Source organism: Triticum aestivum, chromosome 2B (assembly GCF_018294505.1).
Source record: "Triticum aestivum cultivar Chinese Spring chromosome 2B, IWGSC CS RefSeq v2.1, whole genome shotgun sequence".
NCBI classification, from domain to species: Eukaryota; Viridiplantae; Streptophyta; class Magnoliopsida; order Poales; family Poaceae; genus Triticum; species Triticum aestivum.
In genome coordinates, this window is record NC_057798.1 from 6423754 (window position 1) to 6449630 (window position 25877).

The following is a 25877-nucleotide window of genomic DNA, read 5'->3' on the forward strand; positions in this document are numbered from 1 at the left end:
TGTCTTGTCTTGATCAGGTCCAACACTTAACTTTCATTGTGTGGAACTGGAACGAGCACTTTGCATTCCTAGGCTGGTGAATAAGTATGCATTGTTTTTAGGGGAAGATGTTGTCTTGTTAATTCCTGTAAATTCCCTTTGACACAAGAGAATTGTTGTGTGGCTTACTGTTGAGAAATCTGACATTCCTCTTTTCCTCTGCACTAGACTGATCTTTTTATGTCCACCCAGATTGCATTCCTCAGGAAGATACTCCTTTCATCCGTCAAACCTACCGGAGATGATGGGAAATCTCCATCGCGCACGACACCGGTCATTTTCTCTTGCCAAGCGGTGCTGCAGAAGTTGACACGGTTTGGGCTTGAAGATGCACAAGACGGCGCCGTCGTCCTCGTGCTTTCTTCGCTGATGAAGATGCACTGGATGGCGTCGTTGTCCTCAGGCTCTCTCCGCTGATGAAAAGGCATGATTTCCTCTTTTCTCTCATTATGATTGGAGCTCAAGATTTTCCATTTGACTCAAGATTTGTTATTTATCATGTCCTTGTGCAGCAGCATGATTGATTCGGTACTGCATCATCCCCGGTAAATGCAGAGGACAAGGGGCTCATCGTGTGTGTCTCCCTTGGAGCAATGAGGCACGGCGTTGTTCGGCACTGGCTGCAAAATAATCGCGGTGAGCTTGTCAATGCCCATCTATCCGTGTTTGCTTGCTGCTGCAACTTGTATTCGGACTTGCAACTCTGCAGATTATTCTTCAGGTTGATACTAACTTGGTAATGTTTCTATTCCGAGACCCCGCTGCCGCTGCGGACGCCATGGAGACCGTCAAGGTAACTCAGTCTGCTCTCTCTCATGTCCCGACCCTCAATTACCAAAGTCTTCCAGTATGAGATACATGCCGATTAGAGCAACAACAAAACGACACCAAAAAGATCACTTTTCACTATGAAAAAAGCTCCATTTTTCATACCCAATTCTTCACATGTATTACAGAAAGAAAAAAACAACTCTGAAAAACCTCCATGTATCTCATACCGAAATCTTCACATGCGCAAATTCCTTCAAAAACTAAAATAAAATACTGACACGAGCATGCATAGCAAATCTTACAATTTGAGGGAGCACTAGGAAACTTGATACTCCATATTTTGCTTGCTTGCTTGCTTGCTTGCTGCAACTTATCTTCACAGACAGACAAAACTGCAGAAATCTGAAACTTTTAGTTCCTTCTTCATGAAACATAAAACTCTGCAGCAGATTTATCTTCAGGTTGATGATACTAACCAAGCATACTAACTTGACAATGTTGGTGTCCTCAGGCGCAGACTGTTGTGTGCCGCCTCTTCCATGGGCGTCCACGCCATGGAGCTCCTTAAGGTATCTCTTATGTCGTGTGTGTCCCGGCCATCAATTACGTACCCATAGATGCTGCTTGTTTTCACTATTGCAACAATTTGTGTGTGAGTGCCCAGTGTGAGATTTGACAAGACAACATGAGCTCTTGTAGCGATTCCCACATGCTAGCCTTTCTATGGCAATTATGTCTGGTATTATTACATCACTTTGTATGGAGCGTACAACTTTGTTTGCTACAGAATATATAGCACCATCCTGAATTACTACTCTACTATTTCGTTTGTGATCATGCCCCTGTACAACAAGCCTTCCAATCTGCTAAGTTTTGCCTCTCTTGCTGTATGTATGTATATGTATGGGCAAAATGATGACAGGTGCAGACCTGAGCTGCCTGCCATGTCGTTTATAATAAACACACACTTGTAATAGTAAGATAAACATGATATTCAAATTGCGTAAAATTGCAATTTCTCTCTCTTGCATTGGTAACACTATCACATATACTCCCTCTGTAAACAAATATAAGTGTGTCCAGATCACTAAAGCGGGAGTACTAGTTATGTATTTCCATTTCTTAAATGCTGCCATGTCCCTTGGTGTGACTCCATTTCTCTGCTTTGACGTTGATGTTTGCCCAACAGACACCCTCAATGATGACCAAGGTGGAGTGCAGGACATCGAGGACATGATATGAACCGCCGTTCCAGACGCCCGCCTCGGGGAAGGAGCACTCCATCCCGCTGATAACAATGTTTTGAAAGAGGAGATGACGGATTTGGTGGAGGAGAGGAACTCCCTCAAGGACGAAAAGAGGAGCCCTGTGTACAGAAAAGTATGTGATGTTTTATCGAATCACCATCGCAGCAACCTTACTATGGACCGACGTTCCCTTTTGTCGATGGTCTTGACTATACTCAAGTGCTTGTGATGTTGCATTCTGGCAGCTTGTGATGCTGCTTTGTCAAGTGCTTGTGTGGTGGTTTCGATTTGACCTAGAAGACCGCCGCTTCGCTCCTCCGGGTCTGCTTATTCCCGGGTCACCGCTGCTCCCACGATGGAGCAAACGCTTGTCTTGTTTTTCTGTAGCATTCACCATGCATGTCTCGTGTGATCCTTGTGCAGGCCGTATAGCACTAATTGGACTATGGTGGTCTGATGACACCTTCCCTTGTCCATGGAGGATCCTCATTAGGCAAGAACAAGTGCCACCACTGATCCGAAGCTCGTGCCAGGGGAAGGGATTCTGTCATTGCCTTCTATGTGGGTGGTGAGTGCAGGCTCTGCTCATACTAGTTCAGCATTCATCATCAGTGGCCCTTACTCCCTCTCATGCCCATCCATATTTGCTTGCTTGCTTGCTGCAATTTATGTTCAGAGACGACTAAACTGCAAAAACCTGAAACTTTTAGTTCCTTGTTTCTTCAGAAAACTGAAAATTCTGCAGCAGATTTATCTTCAAGTTGATACTAACGACACATACTAACTTGATAATGTTGGTGTCCTCAAGCATAGACCACTGTGTGCCGCCTCTTCCATGGACGCAGCAGCTGCTCCGACCCCGCTGCCGACCGTCAAGGTATCTCTCTTTGTTCTCTCTCTCTATCTCATGTCCTGCGTGTCCCGGTCGTCAATTACCCAGAGATGTTGCTTGTTTTCACTAGTGTGCAACAATTTTTCTAGTATGATATTTGACAAGCCAAGATGAGATCTTGTAGCAAAAATTCTTCTGCTGGTCACACAAGTGAGCCTAACTATGGCAATTTTGTCTTGTCTTGATCAGGTCCAACACTTAACTTTCATTGTGTGGAACTGGAACGAGCACTTTGCATTGCTAGGCTGGTGAATAAGTATGCATTGTTTTTAGGGGAAGATGTTGTCTTGTTAATTCCTGTAAATTCCCTTTGACACAAGAGAATTGTTGTGTGGCTTAGTGTTGAGAAATCTGACATTCCTCTTTGCCTCTGCACTAGACTGATCTTTTTATGTCCACCTAGATTGCATTCCTCAGGAAGATACTCCGTTCGTCCGTCAAACCTACCGGACATGATGGAAAATCTCCATCGCGCACGACACCGGTCATTTTCTCTTGCCAAGCGGTGCTGCAGAAGTTGACGCGGTTTGGGCTTGAAGTTGCATAGGATGGCGTCGTCGTCCTCGTGCTTTCTTCGCTGATGAAGATGCACTGGATGGCGTCGTTGTCCTCGGGCTCTCTCCGCTGATGAAGAGGCATGATTTCCTCTTTTCTCTCATTATGATTGGAGCTCAAGATTTTCCATTTGACTCAAGATTTGTTATTTATCATGTCCTTGTGCAGCAGCATGATTGATTCGGTACTGCATCATCCCCGGGTAATGCAGAGGACAAGGGGCTCATCGTGTGTGTCTCCCTTCGAGCAACGAGGCACGACGTTGTTCGGCACTGGCTGCAAAATAATCACGGTGAGTTTGTCAACGCCCATCTATCCGTGTTTGCTTGCTGCTGCAACTTGTATTCGGACGGAGCTAGACAGAACTGCAAAAATCTCATACTTTTACTTCCTTCTTCAGAAAAATTGACAACTCTGCAGATTATTCTTCAGGTTGATACTAACTTGGTACTGTTGCTGTTCCGAGACCCCGCTGCCGCTGCGGACGCCATGGAGACCGTCAACGTAACTCATTCTGCTCTCTCTCATGTACCGACCATCAATTACCAAAGTCTTTCAGTATGAGATACAAGCCGATTAGAGCAACAACAAAACGACACCAAAAAGATCACTTTTCACTATGGAAAAAGCTCCATTTTTCATACCCAAGTCTTCACATGTATTACAGTTAGAAAAAAACAACTCTGAAAAAGCTCCATGTATCTCATACCGAAATCTTCACATGAGCAAATTCCTTCAAAAACTAAAATAAAATACTGACACGAGCATGCATAGCAAATCTTACAATTTGAGGGAGCACTAGGAAACTTGATACTCCATATTTTGCTTGCTTGCTTGCTTGCTGCAACTTATCTTCACAGACAGACAAAACTACAGAAATCTGAAACTTTTAGTTCCTTCCTTCTTCAGGAAACTGAAAACTCTGCAGCAGATTTATCTTCAGGTTGATGATGCTAACCAAGCATACTAACTTGACAATGTTGGCCTCCTCAGGCGCAGACTGTTGTGTGCCGCCTCTTTCATGGGCGTCCACACCATGGAGCTCCTTAAGGTATCTCTTATGCCGTGTGTGTCCCGGCCATCAATTACGTACCCATAGATGCTGCTTGTTTTTCACTAGTGCAACAATTTGTGTTTGTGTGCCTAGTATGAGATTTGACAAGACAACATGAGCTCTTGTAGCGATTCCCACATGCTAGCCTTTCTATGGCAATTATGTCTGGTATTATTACATCACTTTGTATGGAGCATACAACTTTGTTTGCTACAGAATATATAGCACCATCCTGAAATACTACTCTACTATTTCGTTTGTGATCATGCCCCTGTACAACAAGCCTTCCAATCTGCTAAGTTTTGCCTCTCTTGTTGTATGTATGTATATGTATGGGCAAAATGATGACAGGTGCAGACCTGAGCTGCCTGCCATGTCGTTTATAATAAACACACACTTGTAATAGTAAGATAAACATGATATTCAAATTGTGTAAGATTGCAATTTCTCTCTCTTGCACTGGTAACACTATCACATATACTCCCTCTGTAAAAAAATATAAGTGCGTCTAGATCACTAAAGCGGTGATGTAAACGCTCTTATATATCTTTACAGAGGGAGTACTTGTTATGTATTTCCATTTCTTAAATGTTGCCATGTCCCTTGGTGTGACTCCATTTCTCTGCTTTGACATTGATGTTTCCCCAACAGACACCCTCAATGATGACCAATGTGGAGTGCAGGACATCGAGGACATGTTATGAACCGCCGTTCCAGATGCCCGCCTCGGGGAAGGAGCACTCCATCCCGCTGATAACAATATTTTGAAAGAGGAGATGATGGATTTGGTCGAGGAGAGGAACTCCCTCAAGGACGAAAAGAGGAGCCCTGTGTACAGAAAAGTATGTGATGTTTTATCGAATCACCATCGCAGCAACCTTACTATGGTCTGACGTTCCCTTTTTTCGACGGTCTTGACTGTAACTAAAGTGCTTGTGATGTTGCATTCTGGCAGCTTGTGATGCTGCTTTGTCAAGTGCTTGTGTGGTGGTTTCGATTTGACCTACAAGACGGCCGCTTCGCTCCTCCGGGTCTGCTTATTCCCGGGTCGCCGCTGCTCCCACGATGCAGCAGACGCTTGTCTCGTTTTTCTGTATTGAGCAAACGCTTGTCTTGTTTTTCGGTAGCATTCACCATGCATGTCTCTTGTGATCCTTGTGCAGGCCGTATAGCACTAATTGGACTACGGTGGTCTGATGACACCTTCCCTTGTCCATGGAGGATCCTCATTAGGCAAGAACAAGTGCCACCGCTGATCCGAAGCTCGTGCCAGGGGAAGGGATTCTGTCATTGCCTTCTATGTGGGTGGACAGTGCAGGCTCTGCTCATCCTAGTTCAGCATTCATCATCAGTGGCCCTTACTCCCTCTCATTCCCATCCATATTTGCTTGCTTGCTTGCTGCAATTTATGTTCAGAGACGACTAAACTGCAAAAACCTGAAACTTTTAGTTCCTTGTTTCTTCAGAAAACTGAAAATTCTGCAGCAGATTTATCTTCAAGTTGATACTAACGACACATACTAACTTGATAATGTTGGTGTCCTCAGGCATAGACCACTGTGTGCCGCCTCTTCCATGGATGCAGCAGCTGCTCCCACCCCGCTGCCGACGCCATGGAGATCGTCAAGGTATCTCTCTTTGCTCTCTCTCTCTCATGTCCTGCGTGTCCCGGTCGTCAATTACCCGGAGATGTTGCTTGTTTTCACTAGTGTGCAACAATTTTTCTAGTATGAGATTTGACAAGCCAAGATGAGATCTTGTAGCGAAAATTCTTCTGCTGGTCACACAAGTGAGCCTATCTATGGCAATTTTGTCTTGTCTTGATCAGGTCCAACACTTAACTTTCATTGTGTGGAACTGGAACGAGCACTTTGCATTCCTAGGCTGGTGAATAAGTATGCATTGTTTTTAGGGGAAGATGTTGTCTTGTTAATTCCTGTAAATTCCCTTTGACACAAGAGAATTGTTGTGTGGCTTACTGTTGAGAAATCTGACATTCCTCTTTTCCTCTGCACTAGACTGATCTTTTTATGTCCACCCAGATTGCATTCCTCAGGAAGATACTCCTTTCATCCGTCAAACCTACCGGAGATGATGGGAAATCTCCATCGCGCACGACACCGGTAATTTTCTCTTGCCAAGCGGTGCTGCAGAAGTTGACACGGTTTGGGCTTGAAGATGCACAGGACGGCGCCGTCGTCCTCGTGCTTTCTTCGCTGATGAAGATGCACTGGATGGCGTCGTTGTCCTCAGGCTCTCTCCGCTGATGAAAAGGCATGATTTCCTCTTTTCTCTCATTATGATTGGAGCTCAAGATTTTCCATTTGACTCAAGATTTGTTATTTATCATGTCCTTGTGCAGCAGCATGATTGATTCGGTACTGCATCATCCCCGGTAAATGCAGAGGACAAGGGGCTCATCGTGTGTGTCTCCCTTGGAGCAACGAGGCACGGCGTTGTTCGGCACTGGCTGCAAAATAATCGCGGTGAGCTTGTCAATGCCCATCTATCCGTGTTTGCTTGCTGCTGCAACTTGTATTCGGACTTGCAACTCTGCAGATTATTCTTCAGGTTGATACTAACTTGGTAATGTTTCTATTCCGAGACCCCGCTGCCGCTGCGGACGCCATGGAGACCGTCAAGGTAACTCAGTCTGCTCTCTCTCATGTCCCGACCATCAATTACCAAAGTCTTCCAGTATGAGATACATGCCGATTAGAGCAACAACAAAACGACACCAAAAAGATCACTTTTCACTATGAAAAAAGCTCCACTTTTCATACCCAATTCTTCACAGGTATTACAGAAAGAAAAAAAACAACTCTGAAAAAGCTCCATGTATCTCATACCGAAATCTTCACATGAGCAAATTCCTTCAAAAACTAAAATAAAATACTGACACGAGCATGCATAGCAAATCTTACAATTTGAGGGAGCACTAGGAAACTTGATACTCCATATTTTGCTTGCTTGCTTGCTTGCTGCAACTTATCTTCACAGACAGACAAAACTGCAGAAATCTAAAACTTTTAGTTCCTTCCTTCTTCAGGAAACTGAAAACTCTGCAGTAGATTTATCTTCAGGTTGATGATACTAACCAAGCATACTAACTTGACAATGTTGGTGTCCTCAGGCGCAGACTGTTGTGTGCCGCCTCTTCCATGGGCGTCCACGCCATGGAGCTCCTTAAGGTATCTCTTATGCCATGTGAGGGAGTCTCGGACTAGGGGGTGTCCGGATAGCCGAACTACCATCATCGGCCGGACTCCAAGACTATGAAGATACAAGATTGAAGACTTCGTCCCGTGTCCGGATGGGACTTTCCTTGGCGTGGAAGGCAAGCTTGGCGATACGGATATGTAGATCTCCTACCATTGTAACCGACTCTGTGTAACCCTAGCCCTCTCCCGTGTCTATATAAACTGGATGGCTTTAGTCCATAGGACGAACAACAATCATACCATAGGCTAGCTTCTAGGGTTGAGCCTCCTTGATCTCGTGGTAGATCTACTCTTGTAACCCACATCATCAATATTAATCAAGCAGGACGTAGGGTTTTACCTCCATCAAGAGGGCCCGAACCTGGGTAAAAACATCGTGTCCCTCGTCTCCTATTACCATCCACCTAGACGCACAGTTCGGGACCCCCTACCCGAGATCCGCCGGTTTTGACACCGACATTGGTGCTTTCGTTGAGAGTTCCTCTGTGTCGTCACCGATAGGCTCGATGGCTTCTTCGATCATCAACGACGATGCAGTCCAGGGTGAGACCTTCCTCCCCGAACAGATTTTCGTATTCGGCGGCTTCGCACTGCGGGCCAATTCGCTTGGTCAGCTGGAGCAGATCGAAGGCTACGCCCCTGGCCGTCAGGTCAGATTTGGAAGTTTGAACTTCACGGCTGACATCCGCGGGGACTTGAGCCTCGACGGATTCGAGCCACAGCCGAACGTGCCGTACTGTCACGATGGGCATGATTTCACTCTGCAGCCGGATAGTACCCTGGAGGCCGCACTCGAACCCGCTCCGATCTTCGACTCGGAGCCGGCTGCGCAGACCAAGGATGGATGGCTAGACACCGCCTCGGGGGCTGCAACCTCTACGGCGATAGAGCCGAACACCGATCTTGTTCCCCATGATGCTCGTGACTCCGAGGTGCCGGACTCCTTGCCGGACTCCGGACCTCCCGCGCCCCCTCCAGTCGAATCCGATTGGGCGCCGATCATGGAGTTCACCGCGGCGGACATCTTTCAACGCTCACCTTTTGGCGACATCTTGAGTTCGCTAAAGTACCTCTCGTTATCAAGAGAGGCCTGGCCGGACTGCGGCCAGGACTGTTGGGATGCGGACGACGGAGAAATTCAGAGCCCACCCACCACCCACTTGGTAGCCACTGTCGACGATCTAACCGACATGCTAGATTACGACTTTGAGGATATCGACGGTATGGACGATGATGCCGGAGACGACCAAGAACCAGCGCCCACCGGGCACTGGAAAGCCACCTCTTCATACGACATATACATGGTGGATATCCCAAAGGATGGAAACATCGAAGGAATAGCGGAGGATGACCCCTCCAAGAAACAGCCCAAGCGCCGGCGTCAGCGGTGCCGCTCTAAATCCCGCCATAGCAAGAATGAGGATTCCGGCACCGGAGACAATAATACACCGGATAGCGCCGAAGACAACCCACTCCAGCAAGATCCAGCACAGGAGGAGGGGGACGCCAGCCCTCATGAGAGAGCGGCCGAAGAAGAGGTAGTGGACTATAGGCCTCCCTCCGGAGACGAGGCAAGCCTCGACGACGACGAACTCATCGTGCCTGAGGATCCCGTCGAACAGGAGCGTTTCAAACGCAGGCTTATGGCCACGGCTAACAGCCTCAAGAAAAAGTAGCAGCAGCTTAGAGCTGATCAAGATCTGCTAGCCGACAGATGGACTGAAGTCCTCGTGGCCGAAGAGCATGAACTCGAATGCCCCTCCAAAATCTACCCCAAACGTAAGCTGCTCCCCCGATTAGAGGTGGAGGCATATGATCCCGGTTCACCAGGAGACAATACGGCTGATCGACCACCCTGTGGTCGTGACAGAGAGGCCTCAAGGCCCTTCACTAGACCCGTACCCCGACATCGTTCGAAAAGCACAAGGCCATAGGGGAACACTCCGGACCTGCGAGACATATTGGAGGATAAGGCAAGACAATCAAGATCGATCTATGGATCACGTGGGCGCCCCACAATACATGACGATCACCGTCACCTCGGACACAGTAAGTCCGGCCGGGCCGAACACAACAGACAAAGCTCTTTTGAGCTCCGTCGCGATATCGCCCAGTACAGAGGCGCCGCACACCCACTGTGCTTCACAGATGAGGTAATGGATCATCAAATCCCAGAAGGGTTTAAACCCGTCAATATTGAATCTTATGATGGCACAACAGACCCCGCGGTCTGGATCGAGGACTATCTCCTCCACATCCACATGGCCCACGGAGACGATCTCCATGCCATCAAATATCTCCCACTCAAACTTAAAGGACCAGCCCGGCACTGGCTTAACAGCTTGCCAGCAGAGTCAATCGGGAGTTGGGAGGACCTGGAAGCCGCATTCCTTGATAACTTCCAAGGCACGTACGTGCGACCACCAGATGCAGATGACCTAAGCCACATAATTCAACAGCCAGACGAATCGGCCAAACAATTATGGACACGGTTCTTAACCAAGAAAAACCAAATCGTTGACTGTCCGGATGCCGAGGCCCTCGCGGCCTTCAAGCATAACATCCGCGACGAGTGGCTTGGCCGGCACCTGGGACAGGAAAAGCCGAAATCCATGGCAGCCCTTACATCACTCATGACCCGCTTCTGTGCGGGTGAGGACAGCTGGCTAGCACGCAGCAACAACCTCAACAAAAATTCTGGCAGTCCAGATATCAAGGACCGTAGTGGCAGGTCGCGTCGCAACAAAAACAAATGCCGCATTAATGGCGATAACAGCGAGGATACGGAAGTCAATGCCGGATTCAGATGCTCTAAACCCGGTCAACGGAAAAAGCCATTCAAAAGAACAACTCAGGGTCCATCCAATTTGGACCGAATTCTCGACCGCTTGTGCCAGATACATGGCACCCTTGAAAAGCCAGCTAACCACACCAATAGGGACTGTTGGGTGTTCAAGCAGGCAGGCAAGTTAATTGCCGAAAACAACGACAAGGGGCTACATAGCGACGACGAGGAAGAGACCCGACCGCCGAAAAATAGAGGACAGAAGGGTTTCCCCCCACAGGTGCGGACGGTGAACATGATATATGCCACGCACATACCCAAAAGGGAGCGGAACCGTGCACTCAGGGATGTATACGCGATGGAGTCAGTTGCCCCGAAGTTCAATCCATGGTCCTCTTGCCCGATCACCTTTGACCGAAGGGACCACCCCACCAGCATTCGCCATGGTGGGTTCGCCACATTGGTTCTAGACCCATTCGTCGATGGATTTCATCTCACCAGAGTCCTGATGGACGGCGGCAGCAGCCTAAACCTGCTTTATCAGGACACGGTGCGCAAAATGGGCATAGACCCCTCAAGGATTAAACCTACCAAGACGACCTTTAAAGGCGTCATACCAGGTGTAGAAGCCAATTGTACAGGCTCAGTTACACTGGAAGTGGTCTTCGGATCCCCGGATAACTTCTGAAGCGAGGAGTTAATCTTCGACATAGTCCCGTTCCGCAGCGGCTATCATGCCTTGCTCGGACGTACCGCGTTCGCAAAGTTCAACGCGGTGCCGCACTACTCATACCTAAATCTCAAGATGCTAGGCCCTAGAGGAGTCATCACGGTCAACGGAAACACTGAACGCTCCCTCCGAACGGAGGAACATACAGTGGCTCTCGCGACAGAAGTACAAAGCAGCCTTTCAAGGCAATTCTCGAGTCCAGCTGCCAAGCGGACGGACACAGCTAAGCGTGCCCGGAGTAACCTACAACACGACCACCTGGCACGTTCCGAGCACGCGTAGAAGTGCGGCCCCAACCCCAGCCCCTGTAAAACATTAAGACAGACCCTTCGCGTACTCCATTACGCTCTGAAGATACCATGGGCATGGGGCAAGGGGCTCGACCACGATAAGCCCAGACTGCGGCTCAACGGCACCAGGGGCTCTTAAGTGTGTCGTTTCTTTTTCTTTTCCTTTTATTTTTTACCTACAGGACTCCGTTTGTCAGAGGCCCTGTCCGGCAGCAGACATGCCGAACCCACGATGCAACAGCTAGGGAAGGAGAAAGGCTACGACGAAAATCCAGGTGGTCTCCATTATGAGCATTAAATCTACTTTATGCATTATACTGTAGCCTACCCCTGGAGGGGGACATGTTAAACAGTCTCATCCCTTGCTTACCGCACCACTTGTATCGTCCTGCACTTACAGCAGTTTTTATTGAATAAAGCAATGCAGCACATTTTTGCTTCCAATTGCATTTCTTTCTTACACATATGTTCATCTATGACATGTTGCATCCGTACGTTTTGGTACGACTAAATACACCAGGGGCTTATGTTTCCCGCGTTATGGTGTGCTAAGTCCGAACACTTTCACAAGTGCGGCACCCCGAACTTATAGCATTATATGCATCGGCTCCGAATCATGTTCTTGGGTCAACAGTTGGGTATGCCCGGCTCCCATGTTTTGGTACCTTACGTTCCGTTTTATTGGCTAAGGTAGCACTGGGAGAACCACTGCGATTGCGCCCCAGTTGAGCTGGGTTAACGCCTCAGTGGAGAAAGCTAAAACTGACCGTCATGATGAGGCGAGAGCTGGTCGCTGTTCGAGAGGTTCTTTGCGAGTCCCTAAAGACTTATGCCGCTTCGAGCGAGGAGCCGGATTCTGTCCAGCCAAGGCGTGGATAGCGCCCCAAATTCGGCCTTCCAAAAACTAGGGGCTTCGCCGAAATTTAAAATTATAGAATTCTATGGCTAAGTGAGAGTGTTCAAGCATTATAAGTCCGGTTGCCTTGTTCGTTGTGTTGAGCGCCTCCCTCGATGGACCCAAATATGGGAACAAGTGTGCCCAAATTTATCCCAAACACCCCAGCACTCGTGGCATGGGGGCTGAAGCCGACGACTTGCCATCTCTCAGATTTGATAAACAGCTGCACAGAAGGTAATATTTTAAATTAACAAGTGTTGCTTCGTGCATATGAACTTAGTTTTCAGCGCACAGGATAACAAAACGCGAGTCTACTCAAAAACTTCTTCTTTGGAGCACTCACCCGCAATAATGCGGGCGCCCTTCAGAACACTCCTATAATACATCTCGGGCGTGCGATGCTCCTTGCCCTCTGGTGGGTGGTCCGTCACAAGCTTCTGGGCATCCATCTTGCCCCAGTGCACCTTTGCGCGGGCAAGGGCCCGACGCGCACCCTCGATACAGGCGGAGTGCTTGATAACTTCAACCCACGGGCACGCGTCCACCAGCCGCCGCACCAGGCCGAAGTAGCTCCCAGGCATAGCCTCCTTAGGCCACAGCCAAACTATGAGGCCCTTCATGGCCTGTTCGGCCGCCTTGTGGAGCTCGACCAGCTGCTTCAGCTGGTCGCTAAGGGGCACCGGATGTCCGGCCTCAGCATACTGAGACCAGAAGAACTTCTCCGTTGAGCTCCCCTCCTCGGCCCGGTAGAATGCGGCAGCATCGGACACGCTGCGGGGAAGATCTGTGAACGCTCCTGGAGAGCTCCGAATTCGGGTAAGCGACAGGTAATTAACACTCACATGCTTACTTTGCATGAAAAATGCCTTACCCGCTGCTATTTTCTTCACCGCCTCTATCTCCTGGAGGGCCTTGTAGGCTTCGGCCTTAGCGGCTTTGGCACTCTCAAGAGCCATTGCAAGCTCAGACTCTCGAGTCTTCGAGTCACGCTCCAGGCTCTCGTGTTTCTTCACGAGATCCTGGAGCTATTGCTGTACCGCCGCCACCCGCACCTCCTGTTTCTCTCGCTCGGTGCGCCCCGCAGCCGCATTGCGTTCGGCCGCGGCCACCGCCTCCTTCAGGGTCGCCCCCTCGTTAGTGGCCCCTGCAATACCCACGTTATCCTCGTTATTCTTTTTGCAACCAAAATCCTTTTCTGTAAGGTGCAATTTTAATATGGTGTTACTCACCTTCCTTGACCTCGAGTTGCTTCTTGGCACGGCCGAGCTCGTTCTCGGACCGCTCGAGGTCCTTCTTCAAAGTATCGACCCCCGCACTCAATGCGGCAGAGGTCAGCAGTGCAACCTGCAATCCCATATTGACATATTAGTAACTCCTGCGTATATCTTATCGGATCCTCAGTCTGGCTTTTCTTTCCGAACACCGAACCGAGCATCAGGGGCTACTGTCTATGCGGTACCATTTTTTACATATTGAAATTCTTACCTCAAAGCTTGTTAGAAGGCTGTTGTAGGCTTCGGTCAGCCCGTTCTTGGCGAGCTGAACTTTCTGCATCACCGCACTCATAACAGTGCGGTGTTCATCTTCAATAGACGCGCTATTGAGCGCCTCTAGCAAATTATCCGTCACCTTCGGTTGGACGGAGGCAGCCGGCGTCGCGGTCTTGCCCTTCTTACGAAGGGGTCGCCCGCCGGACTCCGGAGCCACTATGGGTTCCGGGGCTGAGTCCGGTGCAAAGTCCGGGAGGTTGTCCTGCGACACCTCCGGGGCCCTCTCCTCCTGGTGGGTCCCTTCCTAGGATCCCGCCTCGGCATCGTCCGCATCACGGGGGGTGGAGGCAGTCGGAAGAGAATCCATATCCGACGCCCCTAAGGACCCGCTCGACAAAGTGGGGAGATCATCCTTAGGCGGACTACAGGGTTGTATGCAGCATTAGAAAGACATAATGTGGCGGAAAACGAAAACCTTGAAGTTGTTCGGGAGTCCGGATACTTACGATCTCGCCAGAGGCTTGGCCCTTAGAGGCCAGTCCTCGTCGTCGTCACTGGCATTGGCGGAACAGTCCGGGGGAAGAGTTTTTCCCCTCTTGGACCCTTCGGCCTCCCTTGTTGGGGAGGCCTTCCTTTTCTTCCCTCCCCCCGTTGGGGGAGAGGCTTTCTTCTTCTCCTCCTCACCTTGGTGGGAGGAGTCGGCCTCGGATTCATCATCCGATAGCACCTGAAAACGGGAACTCTTCTGAGTCCCCGTGGCCTTCTTCTTGGCCTTCTTCTCCAGCACCACGTGGCGTGCCGGAGCCAGCAGCCCCGTTAGGCGGGCGTCAGCTGGGTCCTCTGGCAATGGGGCCGGACAGATAGCCTGTGCGGCCTTCTTCAGCCAGTCCTGTCAAAGGAAAGGGAGTTTAGATCCCCCATAGAGTCAAACTATGAATAACAAGCGTCCCGTAAAGGACAATATCACTTACCTCGTCAACTAGACGCTGCGAGCTGAATCCACGATCTTCGGTAGCGGATGCGGGAGCCTCGGTGCCCTTGAACAGCACCTTCCAGACCTCTTCGCACATAGTGTCGAAGAGCCCATTCAAAGTCTGGTGCTGCGCCGGATCAAACTCCCACATATTGAAGCCCCGTCATTGGCACGGGAGAATCTAGCGGATGAGCATGACCTGGACTACGTTGACAAGCTTGAGCTTCTTGTCCACCAGCTTTTGGACGCAGGCTTGGAGTCCGGTCAGCTCCTCCGAATCGCCCCAAATCCGGCCGCTCTCTTTCCAGGAGGTGAGCCATGTGGGGATGCCGGATCTGAATTCGGGGGCCGCTGCCCATTTGGGATCATGCGGCTCGGTGATATAGAACCACCCCGATTGCCACCCCTTGATGGTTTCCACAAAGGTGCCCTCCAGCCACGTAACCTGGGACATCCTGCCCACCATGGCTCCTCCACACTCCGCTTGGCTGCCCTTCACAACCTTCGGCTTGAAACTGAAGGTCTTGAGCCACAAGCCGAAGTGGGGCTGCATGCAGAGGAAGGCCTCGCACACGATGATAAACGCCGAGATGTTGAGAATAAAATTCGGGGCCAGATCATGGAAATCTAGGCCGTAGTAGAACATGAGCCCCCAGACGAAGGGATGAAGTGGGAAGCCCAGTCCGCGGAGGAAATGGGGAAGGAATACTACCCTCTCATGGGGCCTGGGGGTGGGGATGAGCTCTCCCTCGTCGGGGAGCCGATGCGCGATGTCACTGGACAAGTATCCGGCGCTGCGCAGCTTCTGGATATGCCCCTCCGTGATGGAGGAGGCCGTCCACTTGCCTCCCGCTCCGGACATATTTGGAGAAGGTTGAGGTGAGATGTGCGGGCTTGGCCGCTAGAGCTCGAGTTTGCAGAGATGGATAAGCCAAGGAGGAAGAAGGCGCAGGTAAAAAGGTTGGATCTTTATCCCCTTATATGGGCGGACAGAAACACGCGTCCCAACCAGCCTGGTAAAACTCGCTTATCTCCCAAGCGTCACAATCAATGGCGCGGTTGGGTTACCCACGTCCGTATTGATGGGAATCCCGGAATAAGGGGAACACGATCTCTGCTTCGACGGACGTGCCAAGGAAACCGCCTCGCTAAGCGCGCTGAGGTGGAACAATAAAAACAATTCGAGTAAAGGCTTGGAAGTGGTGTGACGTTACGCCACAGAATAGGTCAGCAGATTGATCTTGTGTAATATTATTCTCTCTACGGTGGTATGTGGAATTTATTTTTGCAGAGCCGGACACTATCCTGGTGTTCACAATCTTCTATAAATTATTCGGAGGAGGAACCCGTCTTGCAATGCCGAAGATAATATGCGCGCCGGACTCGTCGTCATTGAAGCCTGGTTCAGGGGCTACTGAGGGAGTCCCGGACTAGGGGGTGTCCGGATAGCCGAACTACCATCATCGGCCGGACTCCAAGACTATGAAGATACAAGATTGAAGACTTTGTCCCGTGTCCGGATGGGACTTTCCTTGGCGTGGAAGGCAAGCTTGGCGATATGGATATGTAGATCTCCTACCATTGTAACCGACTGTGTGTAACCCTAGCCCTCTCCGGTGTCTATATAAACCGGATGGCTTTAGTCCATAGGACGAACAACAATCATACCATAGGCTAGCTTCTAGGGTTTAGCCTCCTTGATCTCGTGGTAGATCTACTCTTGCAACCCACATCATCAATATTAATCAAGCAGGACGTAGGGTTTTACCTCCATCAAGAGGGCCCGAACCTGGGTAAAAACATCGTGTCCCTCATCTCCTGTTACCATCCGCCTAGACGCACAGTTCGGGACCCCCTACCCGAGATCCGCCGATTTTGACACCGACACCGTGTGTGTCCCGGCCATCAATTACGTACCCATAGATGCTGCTTGTTTTCACTAGTGCAACAATTTGTGTGTGTGTGCCCAGTATGAGATTTGACAAGACAACATGAGCTCTTGTAGCGATTCCCACATGCTAGCCATTCGATGGCAATTATGTCTGGTATTATTACATCACTTTGTATGGAGCGTACAACTTTGTTTGCTACAGAATATATAGCACCATCCAGAAATACTACTCTACTATTTCGTTTGTGATCATGCCCCTGTACAACAAGCCTTCCAATCTGCAAAATGATGACAGGTGCAGACCTGAGCTGCCTGCCATGTCGTTTATAATAAACACACACTTGTAATAGTAAGATAAACATGATATTCAAATTGCGTAAGATTGCAATTTGTCTCTCTTGCACTGGTAACACTATCACATATACTCCCTCTGTAAACAAATATAAGTGCGTCTAGATCACAAAAGCGGTGATGTAAATGCTCTTATATTTCTTTACAGAGGGAGTACTACTTATGTATTTCCATTTCTTAAATGCTGCCATGTCCCTTGGTGTGACTCCATTTCTCTGCTTTGACGTTGATGTTTGCCCAACAGACACCCTCAATGATGACCAAGGTGGAGTGCAGGACATCGAGGACATGATACGAACCGCCGTTCTAGACGCCCGCCTCGGGGAAGGAGCACTCCATCCCGCTGATAACAATGTTTTGAAAGAGGAGATGGCGGATTTGGTGGAGGAGAGGAACTCCCTCAAGGACGAAAAGAGGAGCCCTGTGTACAGAAAAGTATGTGATGTTTTATCGAATCATCATCGCAGCAACCTTACTATGGCCTGACGTTCCCTTTTGTCGACGGTCTTGACTGTAACTCAAGTGCTTGTGATGTTGCATTCTGGCAGGTTGTGATGCTTCTTTGTCAAGTGCTTGTGTGGTGGTTTCGATTTGACCTAGAAGACGGCCGCTTCGCTCCTCCGGGTCTGCTTATTCCCGGGTCGCCGCTACGCCCACGATGGAGCAAACGCTTGTCTTGTTTTTCTGTATTGAGCAAACGCTTGTCTTGTTTTCCTGTAGCATTCACCATGCATGTCTCGTGTGATCCTTGTGCAGGCCATATAGCACTAATTGGACTAAGGTGGTCTGATGACACCTTCCCTTGTCCATGGAGGATCCTCATTAGGCAAGAACAAGTGCCACCGCTGATCCGAAGCTCGTGCCAGGGGAAGGGATTCTGTCATTCCCTTCTATGTGGGTGGTGAGTGCAGGCTCTGCTCATCCTAGTTCAGCATTCATCATCAGTGGCCCTTACTCCCTCTCATGGCCATCCATATTTGCTTGCTTGCTTGCTGCAATTTATGTTCAGAGACGACTAAACTGCAAAAACCTGAAACTTTTAGTTCCTTCTTTCTTCAGAAAACTGAAAACTCTGCAGCAGATTTATCTTCAGGTTGATACTAACGACACATACTAACTTGATAATGTTGGTGTCCTCAGGCGTAGACCACTGTGTGTTGCCTCTTCCATGGACGCAACAGCTGCTCCGACCCCGCTGCCGACGCCATGGAGATCGTCAAGGTATCTCTCTTTGCTCTCTCTCTCTCATGTCCTGCGTGTCCCGGTCGTCAATTACCCGGAGATGTTGCTTGTTTTCACTAGTGTACAACAATTTGTCTAGTATTAGATTTGACAAGCCAAGATCAGATCTTGTAGCGAAAATTCTTCTGCTGGTAACACAAGTGAGCCTATCTATGGCAATTTTGTCTTGTCTTGATCAGGTCCAACACTTAACTTTCATTGTGTGGAACTGGAACGAGCACTTTGCATTCCTTGGCTGGTGAATAAGTATGCATTGTTTTTACGGCAAGATGTTGTCTTGTTAATTCCTGTAAATTCCCTTTGACACGAGAGAATTGTTGTGTGGCTTACTGTTGAGAAATCTGACATTCCTCTTTGCCTCTGCACTAGACTGATCTTTTTATGTCCACCCAGATTGCATTCCTCAGGAAGATACTCCTCTCGTCCGTCAAACCTACCGGACATGATGGAAAGTCTCCATCGCGCACGACACCGGTCATTTTCTCTTGCCAAGCGGTGCTGCAGAAGTTGACGCGGTTTGGCCTTGAAGATGCACAGGATGGCACCGTCGTCCTCGTGCTTTCTTCGCTGATGAAGATGCACTGGATGGCGTCGTAGTCCTCGGGCTCTCTCCGCTGATGAAGAGGCATGATTTCCTCTTTTCTCTCATTATGATTGGAGCTCAAGATTTTCCATTTGACTCAAGATTTGCTATTTATCATGTCCTTGTGCAGCAGCATGATTGATTTGGTACTGCATCATCCCCGGTAAATGCAGAGGACAAGGGGCTCATCGTGTGTGTCTCCCTTCGAGCAACGAAGCACGGTGTTGTTCGGCACTGGCTGCAAAATAATCACGGTGAGCTTGTCAACGCCCATCTATCTGTGTTTGCTTGCTGCTGTAACTTGTATTCGGACGGAGCTAGACAGAACTGCAAAAATCTCATACTTTTACTTCCTTCTTCAGAAAAACTGACAACTCTGCAGATTATTCTTCAGGTTGATACTAACTTGGTAATGTTGCTGTTCCGAGACCCTGCTGCCCCTGCGAACGCCATGGAGACCGTCAAGGTAACTCAGTCTGCTCTCTCTCTCATGTCTCGACCATCAATTACCAAAGTCTTCCAGTATGAGATACATGCCGATTAGAGCAACAACAAAACGACACCAAAAAGATCACTTTTCACTATGAAAAAAGCTCCATTTTTCATACCCAAGTCTTCACATGTATTACAGAAAGAAAAAAACAACTCTGAAAAAGCTCCATGTATCTCATACCGAAATCTTCACATGAGCAAATTCCTTCAAAAACTAAAATAAAATACTGACACGAGCATGCATAGCAAATCTTACAATTTGAGGGAGCACTAGGAAACTTGATACTCCATATTTTTCTTGCTTGCTTGCTTGCTGCAACTTATCTTCACAGATAGACAAAACTGCAGAAATCTAAAACTTTTAGTTGCTTCCTTCTTCAGGAAACTGAAAACTCTGCAGCAGATTTATCTTCAGGTTGATGATACTAACCAAGCATACTAACTTGACAATGTTGGTGTCCTCAGGCACAGACTGTTGTGTGCCGCCTCTTCCATGGGCGTACACGCCATGGAGCTCCTTAAGGTATCTCTTATGCCGTGTGTGTCCCGGCCATCAATTACGTACCCATAGATGCTGCTTGTTTTCGCTAGTGCAATAATTTGTGTGTGTGTGCCCAGTATGGGATTTGACAAGACACCATGAGCTCTTGTAGAGATTCCCACATGCTAGCCTTTCTATGGCAATTATGTCTGGTATTATTACATCACTTTGTATGGAGCGTACAACTTTGTTTGCTACAGAATATATAGCACCATCCTGAAATACTACTCTACTATTTCGTTTGTGATCAGGCCCCTGTACAACAAGCCTTCCAATCTGCTAAGTTTTGCCTCTCTTGCTGTATGTATGTATATGTATGGGCAAAATGATGACAGGTGCAGACCTGAGCTGCCTGCCATGTCGTTTATAATAAACACACACTTGTAATAGTAAGATAACATGATATTCAAACTGCGTAAGATTGCAATTTCTCTCTCTTGCAATGGTAACACTATCACATATACTCCCTCTGTAAACAAATATAAGTGCGTCTAGATCACTAAAGCGGTGATGTAAACGCTCTTATATTTCTTTACAGAGGGAGTACTAGTTATGTATTTCCATTTCTTAAATGTTGCCATGTCCCTTGGTGTGACTCCATTTCTCTACTTTGACGTTGATGTTTGCCCAACAGACACCCTCAATGATGACCAAGGTGGAGTGCAGGACATCGAGGACATGATATGAACCGCCGTTCCAGACGCCCGCCTCGGGGAAGGAGCACTCCATCCCGCTGATAACAATGTTTTGAAAGAGGAGATGACGGATTTGGTGGAGGAGAGGAACTCCCTCAAGGACGAAAAGAGGAGCCATGTGTACAGAAAAGTATGTGATGCTTTATCGAATCACCATCGCAGCAACCTTACTATGGCCTGACATTCCCTTTTGTCGACGGTCTTGACTGTAACTCAAGTGCTTGTGATGTTGCATTCTAGCAGCTTGTGATGCTGCTTTGTCAAGTGCTTGTGTGGTGGTTTCGATTTGACCTAGAAGACCGCCGCTTCGCTCCTCCGGGTCTGCTTATTCCCGGGTCGCCGCTGCTCCCACGATGGAGCAAACGCTTGTCTTGTTTTCGCTTGTCTTGTTTTTCTGTAGCATTCACCATGCATGTCTCGTGTGATCCTTGTGCAGGCCGTATAGCACTAATTGGACTGCGGTGGTCTGGTGACACCTTCCCTTGTCCATGGAGGATCCTCAATAGGCAAGAACAAGTGCCACCGCTGATCCGAAGCTCGTGCCAGGGGAAGGGATTCTGTCATTGCCTTCTATGTGGGTGGTGAGTGCAGGCTCTGCTCATCCTAGTTCAGCATTCATCATCAGTGGCCCTTACTCCCTCTCATGCCCATCCATATTTCCTTGCTTGCTTGCTGCAATTTATGTTCAGAGACGACTAAACTGCAAAAACCTGAAACTTTTAGTTCCTTCTTTCTTCAGAAAACTGAAAACTCTGCAGCAGATTTATCTTCAGGTTGATACTAACGACACATACTAACTTGATAATGTTGGTGTCCTCAGGCGTAGACCACTGTGTGCCGCCTCTTCCATGGACGCAACAGCTTCTTCGACCCCGCTGCCGACGCCATGGAGATCGTCAAGGTATCTCTCTTTGCTCTCTCTCTCTCTCTCTCTCTCTCATGTCCTGCATGTCCCGGTCGTCAATTACCCGGAGATGTTGCTTGTTTTCACTAGTGTACAACAATTTGTTTAGTATGAGATTTGACAAGCCAAGATGAGATCTTGTAGCAAAAATTCTTCTGCTGGTCACACAAGTGAGCCTATCTATGGCAATTTTGTCTTGTCTTGATCAGGTCCAACACTTAACTTTCATTGTGTGGAACTGGAACGAGCATTTTGCATTCCTAGGCTGGTGAATAAGTATGCATTGTTTTTAGGGGAAGATGTTGTCTTGTTAATTCCTGTAAATTCCCTTTGACACAAGAGAATTGTTGTGTGGCTTACTGCTGAGAAATCTGACATTCCTCTTTGCCTCTGCACTAGACTGATCTTTTTATGTCCACCCAGATTGCATTCCTCAGGAAGATACTCCTTTCGTCCGTCAAACCTACCGGACATGATGGAAAATCTCCATTGCGAACGACACCGGTCATTTTCTCTTGCCAAGCGGTGCTGCAGAAGTTGACGCAGTTTGGGCTTGAAGATGCACAGGATGGCGCCGTCGTCCTCGTGCTTTCTTCGCTGATGAAGATGCACTGGATGGCGTCGTTGTCCTCTTGCTCTCTCCGCTGATGAAGATGCACTGGATGGTGCAGTCGTCCTCAGGCTTTCTCCGCTGATAAAGATGCACTGGATGGCGGCGTCGTCCTCGAGCTTTCTCCATTGATGGGTTAGGTTTCAGAATTAAGCCATGTATGTAGTAGTTTGGCTCTGTCATGTTGTAATGTTTGTGATGGAAGGACGCGAAGTACCTGTGCTTCCTGGGATGTGTAGTGGACTCGAGATGGTTTTTATCACCTCATCTGAGAAGTAGTTGATGACATAGATATTTAACTTTGTTTTGGTGAAGATGTATTGCACTGCGCTGTGTGCGCGCGCACACATGCATGCGTGTTCCTGTTTGATCAAATCTGGTGGAAGTAACATCTTCATTGTGAAGGTTGGGATGTGAAATGATGTGCATCGTTATGGGAATTTTCTTTCTGGGTTAACTGCATCAAGAGTTAAGTTGATCATATTATTCATTGCATCAAGGAATTCCTGAGCTGTTTGTCGGTGTTTTGTATGGTACAACAAGATAAATTTCATTGCCCTTGGAGAGGAGAGTACCGAGTTCGTCGGTGTCAAGAATGAATGAGTGTTGTCTGGGTTTTTTCAATTATAATCTAACAAGTTATGAAAAAATGTTCAATGCAGGGACTTTGAAACTTGCCAACCTGGTAATTGGATTGGAGCTGGTGTTTTTATGCAAGGAATGCACTTGCAAACCTGGTGTCTTATCTTACATGAGAAAATCAAATTGTGAACAGAAAAAACCTTTTATGCTAGGAATGCACTTGACAACCTGGTGTCTTATCTTACATGAGAAAATCAAATTGTGAACAGAAAAAACCCACCCGGCTATATATATATATATATATATATATATATATATATATATATATATATATATATATATAGAACGAGTCGTGTCTTAGATGAGGAAATTCTTTCAAACAGATAAAAATAAAGATACAGACACGAGCAAATTCCCTAAAAAAATAAAAACTGACACGAGCAAATGGGAAGAAGTTACTGCATACACGCATGGAAAGTGCCGGGCTAACTTTACGTGGCCGGCGTAATTTCTGGGAGCGCTGGGACTAAATCGTTTGTACGGTACATACCATACGATACCATAGAGAGAGTCAGAGAGGGAATCCATCACGCATGTGCGTCAATCTGGCGACAAGGAAGGAAATTAATGGAATAATTACTGCATGCAGCTAGCGTTTTCCAGGGCTGGATGAATACACCTCTTTCCTTCCTTCCTTCAAGAGAGCCTCCCTTGATTCCCTCGTCTTCCTCCTTGAAAGTAGGCACCCATTAATTCTATCCTCTTCCCAAACCGACGCATGCTTCCTCCTCCTGGAAACCTTCAATCCTTGCCGCATTTAACTACCCCATGCATCCACGCGCCGCCTCCCTCCCTTCCTCCCCCGCTCCATCCACATGCGATCCAATCCACACGCCTCACGCGGATCACACTCCCATCCGACGCCTCCCCGCGTCCCCGGCTCGGTCATCTCATCGCTGCCCACGACCCCCCTCTCCTCTCCTCTCCTCTATAAATGGACGCCCCCTTGATCTCGACCAGCCCAGCCCCGCCCCGCCCCACACCTTCCTCCTCCTTCCCTCTCCTCAATCTCCACGTTGTAGATGGCGACGGTCGATCTAAGCAGCGTCATGTACATCCACCGGCAGCTCAGGGTTGTGCCATGCCCACGCCAATGTGTTGTCCGGCTAGCACCACGCTGCCGCGCAAGAGATGCGGAGCGAGTTAAGACCAGTCGACATGCCCGGCGCAGCTGTGCGTGGTGGCCCTTAGACCGATCATGGTTTGCCAGCCATGCATGTGCCTGCCGCCTAGCACTCGTTGATCCGCCTTATATGTAAGAGCATGCGTGCTGTTTCTTGATCTAATATTTTTTCTTCTTTTTGATAGAAATCTTGCCACGCCAACTGATAGTTGTTTCTTGATCTAATCTTGTTTTCTTCTTCTTCATAGAAATCTTGCCACACCAACTTATGGCTTCTCTTTTGTGTCCGAACTTGCTGTAGTGATGATGTTGATGTCTCTACTAGGCATCCAAACACAAGATATGAACAGCAAGTCGCCGGACAAGCAGCAACGCTAAAAACCGTAAGCCTGGCAAGATCAATACACAGGTATGTCCTTGTCCTACGAGGCACGTGTTTGATTCAGAAAAGGCAGCACATCAACATTTGATCGATTCATCGTTTCGATGTTACTCATGTCTTTCTATGGTTTCATGTTTTGGTTTTAAAGCTGTAACAGTGAGGTCAACATTTCAAGCAGAAGCCATAGAAATGTTGCCCTTACTCCCTCTCACCTACCGGGGGGTGCTAGGGCACGGATCCCGTGTTGACGAGCAGTGGACCCGCGTCCCAGCCATGAAGCGTGACCAGCTACCGGGGATCAGAGGGAGGAAGGAGAAAGGGTGGTACGGAGAGCAGGTTGGCGGAGCTCTCCCGTCGGGGTTTGTCAGCAGCAGGCGGGGAGGCCGGAACCAGCCGTCGCCCATATGGGCTGGCGTAAGTTACGGCCAGCGTTTCCAACATCCTCCTCCCCGGCTTTTCATTGCCTCCCCCGAGTTGGCTTGCTCAGCGTCAGTTCATTGAGGCCATCTGTGTTGATTTTGTTCCTGCCATGGAGGTCGGCACATTTATATTAGCAAGGGACTTTCGGTCTTCTGAGGTACTGTGTTATGGCAAAATTTTGCATATATATTAGATTTGTTTTGTTTTTCAGATTATGGTGTGAAATCGAGCTTAGTTATGGGGATCTGAAGCTCCATTGGGTAAGAAGAAGATTAGCAATAAGGACAGAGTTACAGAGTGTGTGCTTTGTTTTATGTATGTATGTACCATCGCTGCGGTAATTCCACGTCCTGCCTGCTACCCCCATTTTTGGGTAGTTGCAAGATCCCAATATGAAACCCAAAAAAGGGATTTTAGGATTGTGATCCTTGTACTTCTGAATGTGTCATGTGTGCTTATGGTCTTTGTCCCAGCTTAGGCAAGCGTGCTTATGGTCTCTGTCCCAACTTAGGCAAGTGTGCTTATGCTGGAACTGCTAAATCCCAATTATCATGCATGTTTTAATTCCATTTGTTATGATGGGGCAGTCAGGTCATTCCATCAAGACCTGATGGATGAAAGTTTACTTCACTGTCCGTCATATATATGTGTAGGATTTCTGCGGTCAGTACAGATGTGTGTAGCAGCCCATTACTTTTTTTTATTCTCAGCATGGTGGGGTTTGTGTTTTCGCGGCAGTGCGAAGAGTAGTGAAAAGATTTTTCAAGAGTACTTTTTATAGTTTTTCGCACTTCTTATTTTTTTCGTAAACCCGGAACAGCCACTATCTATTTTTCTGACTGAATTATTTGACACTTGCAGTCCAGGATTCAGAAACTCGACATTCTTTTGTTTCCATGTGTGCATTTTTTTTGGTTTCGGTCAGTGTTATTTGAAATCTCACTCGCACCCCAGCATATGAGTTTATTGTTTCTTTTTCATCTTTTTTGGCAGCAGCAGGGTTGTGGATTCTATGGGGCAGATGTCGTCATGTGGATGCTACATACGCATATGATC

The 25877-nt window shown here is 48.2% G+C and overlaps 4 long non-coding RNA genes across 4 annotated transcripts; all 4 read left to right on the forward strand.

Annotated features, from left to right (window-relative positions):
• Positions 1-779: 779 nt before the first annotated feature.
• On the forward strand, positions 780-2413 carry LOC123039859 (uncharacterized). The gene is made up of 4 exons (XR_006418002.1): positions 780-832; positions 1322-1379; positions 2000-2190; positions 2303-2413. It is a non-coding gene; the product is annotated as an uncharacterized lncRNA (long non-coding RNA).
• A 4735-nt stretch (positions 2414-7148) lies between these two features.
• LOC123043062 (uncharacterized) lies at positions 7149-17481 on the forward strand. The gene is made up of 3 exons (XR_006419001.1): positions 7149-7201; positions 7692-7749; positions 17432-17481. It is a non-coding gene; the product is annotated as an uncharacterized lncRNA (long non-coding RNA).
• Positions 17482-21563: 4082 nt separating this feature from the next.
• Positions 21564-22744, forward strand: LOC123043059 (uncharacterized). Its single transcript, XR_006418998.1, has 2 exons — positions 21564-21641; positions 22068-22744. It is a non-coding gene; the product is annotated as an uncharacterized lncRNA (long non-coding RNA).
• Positions 22745-23880: 1136 nt separating this feature from the next.
• LOC123043060 (uncharacterized) lies at positions 23881-24936 on the forward strand. Its single transcript, XR_006418999.1, has 3 exons — positions 23881-24151; positions 24321-24428; positions 24550-24936. It is a non-coding gene; the product is annotated as an uncharacterized lncRNA (long non-coding RNA).
• Positions 24937-25877: the final 941 nt, after the last annotated feature.